A 10,478-nucleotide genomic window follows, 5' to 3' on the forward strand; every position below is an offset into this window, starting at 1 on the left:
TCCCCCCCGCCTACGCCTGGCAGAGATTTTTTATGCTGCTGTTGGACCAATCAGGTTTATCTGAGGTAGCTTGTGGCGGGTGATTGATGAGCGGGAAGTTGGTGCAGCTGCACCCTGGCCATCTTGAGAAGTCTCCGGTGGTTATTTATTGGCCATCAGCACAACAGGATGCTCTGGAGGGTCCCAGGATGGCAGCTATTGTCCAGCAGGATGTAGCTCGGCAGTTCGGGGTTGTTTTGTCCAACTCAGCTGGTGGGATCAGGAAAGACCCTATTTTCCCAGCCCCAGACCTTACAGGCTCCCTTTTTATTTTGTGAATGGTTTCTTTTGCTGTGTAGAAGCTTTTTATTTTGATGTAGCCCTGTGGGAAAGCAAGGGACTTTATGGGAAAGCCCGTAAGGAGGATTCTCTGAAAGATCGAAGGCCTCTAGGGCAGTGGACCACTGGTGGTCCGTGAGGTCTGAAAGATTGGTGACTGCTGGAGTCGGGGAACCTCGAGGGGGGCAGGTGGAGAGACCTAGCGGCCCAGAGCCGACATGCAGGAGGGGCTACCTAGAGCATTGGTCCGAAAGGTTGGCAACCGCTGCTCTAGGGGATGCTTGCTGAAGGTCCCTGCCTTGACTTTTCTAAACAATTCTGAGCCCCCAAGTGTTTTACTTGAATCTTTATATTTAGTCTTAAGACACATCCTTGCTTAAAAGACACTACAGATACATGTGTTTTCTCAACTTTATAGAGATTAGGCCATGTCTTCAACCCTTTGAAATTGTGGCACGATGACTACGCATCACCATGGCGGCCCTTTCGGAGTCTGTACAGACGGCCACATCTGTAGACAATATGGCCTATAATGTAACTAGGGAATTCACTATACAACAGCAGATAGATAAAAACAAATATTACCTAGACCACAGGCAATAGAGGCAGCCATTGAATATCTGGGGAAAGACAGGACACCATAGCATACAGGCAAGTGCTTAATTGCGATTGGGAGTGTAAGCACATATGTGTCACCCCTTTAAAATGGAACAGTAGTCACCATGAGTGGGTTGATGTTAAAAAGCATCTATGGGAAGTCTTTCATGGTAGCATTACTGAAAAAGTGAACATGTTTCAAAGGCAAATTAGAGAGTCCTTACTTGCTATCAATGAACATGAAAACCAGACTACTGCTTGGAATACAGTAAAGGAGCATTTGGAGTGGATAGACCCCACCACATGGTTTCCTAGAATCAATTGGTGCCTGATCAGACTAACCATTGTCATGGTAATTCTCTTTGTTTTTCTTATAGTCTCCAAAATCAGAACTCAAGAAGTGAACACGCTTCACAGACCCCCAACCTTCCAAAGCAGAAAGTTTGCTGCCTCCGTCTGTCTTCTACAGCCAGCAAAACAAAAAAGGGGGAGGTGTGGGGAAGCATGGGACTTGGTTGGAATGTCTCTAAGGAGGGTTCTCCGAAAGGTTGGGACGTCTAGGGTGACTTTGCCAAAGGCGGCAACCCCTACCTTGACTTTTCTAAACAAGTCCGATCCCCCAGGTGTTTTGCTAGAATCTCTGTTTAGTCTTTAAAGACACAACCTTGTAGAAGCATGTGCTTTCTCAAGGATACTTACCCTGCTGATTGTATCTAGAGATTGAGTTCAAGCTGTTGTGATAATAAAAGCCTAAGAAGGCAGGTGAACAAGACAGCTTTTGCTCCTAAAGCAAAATAGTCCCTTAGCCCTCTTTTATAGTAATCATTATGGTACTTAATGTTAGGTCCTTAGAATGTAAGACTTAAAGCATGTAACCCTGTGTGGACCGTTATAGCAATTATTATAGTACCTAATGTTAGATATAGGAATACTGTGTGAGACCCAAGAATGCACCTTGTAACCCCACTAGTACTGGTAAACAACCTATCTGATGGGAACGCCCAAAGCCTGTACACACCCATAGATTAGTGGACCCCGGGTGGACCCACACATGGCAGCCACTGATAACACACACCAGCGAGGACCACGTCTACAGAGGGGTATATAACCAGACAGTCTCATCGACCCAGCAGCGCACAGCTCTCCTGTCGCCAGAGCGTGAGGACCTGTGTGTGCTCACGTCTCAGTTCCCAGCACGAAACTCTGCCCAATTAACTGTCAATTGAAGAAGGAGCCAGCAGCCAACAGCGCCGTCTACCCCTGTGTGTGTGTCAGCGAGCATCGCCGGGTGGATCCTTCCCAGCGTCTGAGACCCATCAGGAACTGGAAAATAAACCCCCTGTGTGCTTGCATCTAACCTGTTTGTCTGTGTGTAATTTCTCCGGCTTGGCTCAGATCTTGGTGCTGTCTCTGTGAAAGTGTCTGACCAGAAGGTACTGGCACAAGCCTCAGGCGGATGGTCCAGACCACCTGTGCATGTCCCACTTAGGAGCAGCACCTATATGGGAACCCCCCGCACCTCAACATAGGTGACATTTCTTATATATATATAAGAAATAGAAGCTATTTGGGACAACCAGGCCATAGCGGGGGGGACAGGCCACCCACCCTCCCTCCTCACATGGCCGAGGGACCTCACCCCCAACGCCATCCGTCCTTCCAGGAAAAGAGCTTCACATTCTAACATGGGAATACCGTCATTTTCTCGGGGACTCACACACCAAGCCTCTGCCATCTCACACATCACACAATTGAGAACAGCACAACCAAGCCAGGGGTGCTCACATCTCCATAACACAAGGGAGCATCAACACTTGCATTTGCATAACACAAACGAAATGCAAGTAGCCCACAAAGATCTACATTTAAAAAATAAACAGAAGGAAGCCCTTCATTCAGATAGAAAAGATAAAAGCCCACAGGGAAGGAGCCGGGACACCTCACATGTCCCATAGCAGGTTCAACCCTAGAGCCCAGGACTTACTAGAGTAACCAACTCCAAGGGGACTATGGACCCAGCACAGGGGATATCAGGCACCAGGATTGGCAGCCTTTACAAGCCACAGGGTTAGGAGCCCAGTGGGACCCTTTTCCCCCTCCCTACGTGAGAGTCTGCACTTGTTCTTCAATAAATCTCCTGAGTGGCTATGACATTTGCTGTCCGTGGATTCGTTCTTCCATCCCGGCGGGAAAAAAGTCCGGGTTCCAGTACAAAACTTAGGTATCCACAGGATCCCCCCTTTCATACACCCGCTACAAAGGGGCAGCTCTGGCCTCAGTGCCCACTCAGTAGCCTCACATCATGGATAACAAGGAAATCTCTCCTTGACAAACACATTTGTCCTCAGCTAGGACTTGGCTCCACCTGCTAGGGAAGCAGGCACAGACCTTTCCAACTGGAATCCTCTCAGCGCCACGGACAGAGACACAAGGGCTCTCAGAGGTTCCTGTGAGGAAGTTTGCAATAGTTAGGATGCTCTCCTCAATATTTCCATTCCAAGGAACATATTCACATGACGAATGGGAATCTTATTTCAAAAAGGAACAACCGAATCTTGTTTTGGAGCACAGCTTTCACACACGGAGTGGAAGAAAAGAACTTGCATGCCGACATTTACGTTTCCAGAAAGATCGGTTCCCTTTCGTCAGTGTCTTTCACACACAGTGACTGACCTTGGCCTGTGAACCTGACTGGATTCAGAACATTCATAAATGAGTAAGCACTGGATTGTGCTTGTCACATTTAGGACAGGGACAATGACACACCAATCCTACTTATCGCGTGTGCACTTCAACAGGAAGTGTTATGCCCAGATTTCAAGATCCCCAAGGAAACCACACCAGGGAACTAGCCAGTCCGATGCAAAAGCAGAGGGTCTCTTATACATGCTCGCTTGGTCCCCCCCTTGCCTCCATTACTGGATGCAAGAGAGAGCCCCGAGTCCCAAGAGAACAAAGAATTTATAGGGCTTGGGGTCAGGGGTTGGGGCCGGGTGCAGCTAGGGTCTGGTTACCCAAGGACAGGGCGGGTGGCCAGCATACTTTTGGCCTTGGGCTAGTTTCCCCCCGCTTTCCCATTGGCCGAGATAAGGGCAGGCTGATAACTGATACACCCTGCGGCTTTTTCTTCGAAGAGGGTTAAGGACACAGCCGTCAGTCCTGCTCTGTCCTTTCAGAAGCCTGCCAAGTATGCAAACTGCTGCGAACAGGCGAGGAGTGCCAGGGTCCCGCCCCAGCGGTCCAGGGGTTCCCAAAGGTGTGGACGGCGTTGGCAAAGAATGAAGGACATGGAGACAGCGTTCAGATGATCAGCATCATCAGTTTCTCTTTTATTGCCCTATTATAGCTGTCTTTATACTATTTGATTCTATAAGCATGCCTCTATAGTCACATGGTATGTTTTGGGTCCTCCTTTGACCTTCTAGAGTACCTTGTTTTATGTTTACAGTTTCTTATCTGACCTTTGCTAAAAATCTCATTTCTATTCAGCTCGGCTGATTTTAATCTTATCTATTGTCTATGTTTCTACATTCCATTCTAAAGGTTAGTCTCTGTGTTCCATTATAAAGGCTAGTTTGTTATTAAAATTCTAAGGTTGCCCTAGCCGGGGTGGCTCAGTGGATAGAGCATAGGCCTGCAGACAGAAGCATCCCAGGTTCGATTCTGGCCAAGGGCACATGCCTAGGTTGAGGGCTCGATTCCCAGTGGGGGGCATGCAGGAGGCAGCCAATCAATGATTCCCTCTCATCATTGATGTTTCTATCTCTCTCTACCCCTTCCTTCCTCTCTGAAATCAATAAAGAAATATGTATTTTTAAAAAATTCTAAGGTTACTATTCTATTGCTCCACGGTGAAGCTATAAGGAAAACACTGAAGGAGGTTTTCCTATTCTACGGCTTAAGTAAAGGTTATGTAGCTTAAGCGTGATTGATCTTAGCTATGGTGATGAACTACCTCCCTGGCACTTAGTTGAAGTCTTTCTGCTTGCATAGCTCAAATAAGAGTTTTAGATAAGGAGCCTGCCTGCATTGTTTGCAGCGGTATTTCCTTAGCTGTTTGATAGTTGTTCTTTTAGCGTTCCTGGTGGTCTTCCTTGGCACTGCCCTGCGTTGGCGGGTGTTAGGAGTATAGCATTTGGTAGTTTCTCTGAGTTCCTCATAAGCGGTACATTGTATTTTTGTAACACTGGGGGCGGGGGGGGGCGGGGGGGTTACTGATTTATTCCCTTCCCTAGTCCTGTTCGTCCCTAACTCTAGGGAAATATTCCCAGCTGGGGAAACAACCTTTCCTGGGGAGTTGGAGCTGGTAAGAACACATAGCACTAAAAAGGGGAACAAACATAATAAAAACAGGATGCCATAGATGCCAGGTCCCTTGGAACATATGCTGTGCAGATATTTCTTCCCTGCAGCAACTGTGTCAAGCAGCATGGATGGAACAGCTTCTGGCACAAGAGAACCTGTTGACTTCCACTCAGGGTGACTACAATTTGCTTCAAATTTAGATCTTTGACAGTGAATAGGAGCAGTAGCCGGTGGTGCATCAGTTTGCCAGATACACAGGTTGCACGCCCCGCAGTGGCAGCCGGAGGCACAGCGCTCCACAGGGAGCAGGGAAGGCCCCTGGGTCCCCGCACACCATCCAGCATCAGGCATCCCGGGTCTCCAGCCCACCGGCCGCCGTCGTTATGGCCCTCGAGATGTTCAAGGGCATATTGACCGCATGTTCGACAAGAACCTGCAAGACCTGGTGCGTGGCATCCGCAACCATGAGGAGGACGAGCCCACAGTGACACTGAAGCCACCACCAAAAAATGCCTCTCCTTTGGCCTCCATCTCCACAGCCTGCAGCACAGCCTCATCTCTATGATTCCAACCCTACTGTCTCCCCGTTATAAGGGCCGCTGTGATCACACTGGGACCCTTGGGAAATCCAGGCTGCTCCCCGTCTCAGGACAAGAGAAAAGGCTGGGATGTTCTCCCTGGAGCTTCTGCAAGGACCTGTCTTCTGACAGCAGCTGCAGGAGATGGAGACTGCGTCTCACCTCCTTCCCCCAGTCAGCTCCAAACAGCCACTGCTCCTCTAGCCTAAGCCCCTGAAGCGTTGCAGTCACACACACGCCACTCCACGACCCAACCCCTCGTCCCTCTCAATCACATTAGCCTCCAGCTGTTCTTCTGCCAACACCAGCCCTGGGTTGTTTCCACTGGGGCTGGAAAAGTCCATCACATCGTTTATGAAATACATCATGGAGATGGAACTGCAGCATAGGCAGTCGAGTCAGACGTGAACTACATTTAGGGGGGAATCACTTTGTAAGGTATGTAAATGTTGAATCACTATGTTGTACACCTGAAAGTAATGTATTATTGTATGTCAATTAGAGTTAAAAATAAATTCAAATCACAACAACAAAAGTGCATACAATCCGTAGCTGGTGTAGCTAACTGATTAGATCATTTGCTTGCCAGACATACACTCACCACTGTACTTAAAAATGGCACCAAAGAGCCCTAACCGGTGTGGCTCAGTGGATACAGCGTTGGCCTGTGGAATGGAGGGTCCCAGGTTCAATCCCAGTCAAGGGCATGTACCTTGGTTGCGGGCACATCCCCAGTGGGGGGTGTGCAGGAAGCAGCTGATGGATGTTTTCCTCTCCCCTCCTCTCTGTAAAAAAATGAATAAAATATATTTTTGATTTAAAAAAAGGCACCAACGAACATATCAGGCAGGGTGGGTGCGTTACCATAAGGGGAACCTCAGTGCGGCAGTCTACAGGGAGGGGTGTCCCTTTGCAGAGCTGGGGCGGGAGGAGGTGAAGAACACAGAGCCGTGACTACACAATGATTGGCGCCCTGGACAGCTTCGATGATGATTTTGTGGGGGTATTTTTCCTGGGTATAATTTTTGGTCGTGTTCACAGGGCTTTACCTGGAATTGCAGCACCATGGACAGAGGCACATGGTGTTATTCCTTGCATGGCCACCGGAGGGCAGCAGAGGATCATTTTGCGCAGGAATTGGCTGACAGCGTCCTTTGAGGACTAGCGTAATAAATATACCGAACCATAGATGTGCACAGTATCATCAGTACCTTACTGGGAGGAAAATAGAAGCATTTATCCTATAAAACCACTGTATAAGTCTGCTCTTTGCTTACATTCTAATAAATCGCAAAGTAAGGGATGATTGGTTTTAGCACATTTCTACAGGATTATTTCATCTTTCACTCTGAAAGGGACAGACACAGGAATCAAGCAGAACCCTTTGAGTTACAAAAACATGTTTTCAAAACCACCGTGTTTATATGCCAAAGTATTAACTAGAATCTTTTATTCAGGAAAACAAATGTGTTCACAACTAATTTACTAGCAAAAAAAGGCACTCAGTAACAAGAGCTTAAAGTCACAGAAGTAACCTGAAAACATATGAAGCAATATTGGAATTCACTAAGATCCTGGAAGGGGCGACTCGTTATGATGCTGTGGAAATACTATCAGGCAGCCACCATGGACCTTATCATTGAGATGTCTGCCATGGTGCAGGCCTCTGAGTCATTAACCATGTCCCCAGCCGATACCTCCTGTATTATCAAGGAAAGATTAGCAACGTTGGTACCCAAACAATGGAGTCCCACCCCAGCCTGCTAGCCTACTTCCCCTGCCTGTACTAATCCTTGCCTTACCCTACATCAACAGCTGGCTTGTGGGGTGCAGACCAGATTTTGGTGGATGACTTGCTGCTCTCCCAGACTGCCTGCAGGATTGGAAGAAGCACTCCTAAGTGACTCAACCCTGTCTCTGCTTGGTTGGCTCAAGTGGCAACAGGCTGCCTGGATGCACTGACTGACCGGTTACAATGCCATCCTCCACTCCAACTCACCCCCACAAAGTCTCACTGAGACTTCTTCTTGTTTTTTGCTTGTTGTTGTTAATCCTTACCAGAGGATATTTTCCCGTTGATCTTTTTTTAAAAATATATTTTATTGATTTAACAACTGAGATGGGACAGAGAAAGAGCAAGAAAGCCATCCCAAACCAACAAACAGCTCAGCTTAGAGTCCTCTATCGCTCCCCGGGCTGTGCCCCTCTGTCAGTTTGGCCCCTGGAGGAAGAGGGGCTTTCTGGGGGACAAGAGCCTAACTACACAGTGGCCTTGAACTGATGGGGTTCACACTCCAGCTGGCCCCCACTGAGAACATCACCTATCAATGGAAGGAGACACAGGTGACCCTTGACGTGGCCGGGGAGCCATTACATTTTATTAAACATGGGGCCAGCGGGGGGCCGGGGGGAAGAAGATGCTTGCTCCGCTCTCTCTCACCAGAACCTCTTTCTTCCGAAACCTGTCTGATCACTGGGGTAAATGGGCATCCTCGACTATTTCACTCAACCCAACTGCCGCCTCGGGAACCTCACTCTTACTCATGCCTTTCTGCCTCTGGGAGAGATGTGAAGAAAAGTACATGGAAGTAAACATTTTAAAGACTCCAGATTCTCCGAGAGGGCAGAAGCTGGGGCAGTGTCCTTGGTCAAGCTGCAGAAGCTGCGAGGAGAGGGGCCACTGGCCCCTTGTAAGGTAAGAGGGTGGCAGTTTCAAATGCAAGCAGCTGGAGGCACCTGGGAACGGCTGTGGGGGCCTGATAGCTCCCTCCTCCCCACCCCCCGCTTCTCTCCAACCTCCTAAAGGTTGTCAAGGTCAGGCTACCTTTTACAACATTTATCAGAAAAATGCCTTGGATAGTAAGTGGCTTTAAAATCTCATAGAGCTGGTAAGACAATAAATAAATATAACTGAAGGGTTTTTGATAGAGCTTTTCAGCAGTAAGTATATATGCGTATACATAATTTTCCAAAGTCTGTAATAACTTAAAACTTAAAAAGCATTGCTGGATTAAATAATAAAAGTTATTAAACACCTAATACTTTAAGATAGCATGAAATACTGAAACATTGATTTCTACACTTTTTTGAAATTTTTTTTTTATTGATTTCTGAGAGGAAGGGAGAGGGAGAGCTAGAAACGTCAATGATGAGAATCACTGATTGGCTACCTCCTGTAAGCCCCCTCCTGGGGATGGAGCCTACAAACTGGGACCCTTCAGTCCACAGGCTGACACTATCCACTGAGCCTAACTGGCTAGGGCTACACAGGTTCTAAGTTCACCTGCTTTTAGCTTTTATTGCAGAAAGTCTATAAAGTGGATTTGCAACTGTTAATATCATGTCTTGTGCTTTGTTGAAGGTGTGTTTCTTGAAAATAAAAAGTATGTTTCAAGTGTGTTCAGCCCTAAACAGTTTGGCTCAGTGGATAGAGCGTCGGCCTGCGGACTCAAGGGTCCCAGGTTCGATTCTGGTCAAGGGCATGTACCTGGGTTGCGGGCACATCCCCAGTAGGGAGTGTGCAGGTGGCAGCTGATCGTTGTTTCTCTCTCATCGATGTTTCTCTCTCTATCCCTCTCCCTTCCTCTCTGTAAGAAATCAATAAAATATATATATAAAAAAATAAAGTGTGTTTATAACATCAATCTAAGAAATGCTGGTTGTTTACTTTTTGGTCAGCATTGGAAAATTGAGGTTTCTAAGAATTAGAAACTCAAATCAAGCTGCAAATAAATTGTATAAATTTAATAATAGAAGGCATGATGTATACAAAAACATTTTTGCAGGAGAAAGATTGAAAGTAAATTATTCAAATGACCAAAGCAGGGGTCCTCAAACTTTTTAAACAGGGGGCCAGTTCACTGTCCCTCAGACCGTTGGAGGGCCGGACTATAGTTTAAAAAAAAACTATGAAGAAATTCCTATGCACACTGCACATATCTTATTTTGAAGTAAAAAAAAAACAAAACGGGAACAAATACAATATTTGTATTTGCATGTGGCCCGTGGGCCATAGTTTGAGGACCCCTGGACTAGAGGCCTGGTGCATGGAAATTCATGCACTGGAGAGGGGTGGTCCCTCAGCCCGGACTACCCACTCCACAGTCGGGGAGCCCTCAGGGGCGGGAGGCAACCCAGCGATCAGGGGAAAGTGATGGTCCCATCACATCTCTCCTGCTGGCACTGCCGGCAGCGCCTCTGCCGGCCCTGGTTACCTGAGCCTCAGGTGGCCCTGGGTGGCTGGGCAGCCGCCATCGGAGGCTTGCCTGTGCTTCGGGCTGGCCCTGGGCAGCTGGGGGGCTGAGGAGACTGGGGGACTCCGGAGGCAGGAGCGTGGAGCAGCTGTGCCACATGCCTGCCGCCCTGGAGGGGCTGAGAGGACCGGACGCTGCCATCTTGTGGCTGTGGGCACTGCCATCTGTAAGGGCACAACGGTCAATTAGCATATCCCTCTTTATTAGATAGGATGGTCATTTCTGAATGGGTAACCTCCACTCAGCTGTTATTCCAAAGCAGCACACTAGATGGCAGCAGAAATGAGTTGTTTTTGCTGATCTCCCCTCAGATGCAATTCCCAAGATGCACACGAGATGGCAGCAGAGAATAGCTTTCCTTGAGACATCACTCAGGTGTTAACCCAAGATCCACACTAGAGGCTGCAGGAGAGCATTACCTCCCGCA

Source organism: Myotis davidii, unplaced genomic scaffold (assembly GCF_000327345.1).
Source record: "Myotis davidii unplaced genomic scaffold, ASM32734v1 scaffold1622, whole genome shotgun sequence".
NCBI classification, from domain to species: domain Eukaryota; kingdom Metazoa; phylum Chordata; class Mammalia; order Chiroptera; family Vespertilionidae; genus Myotis; species Myotis davidii.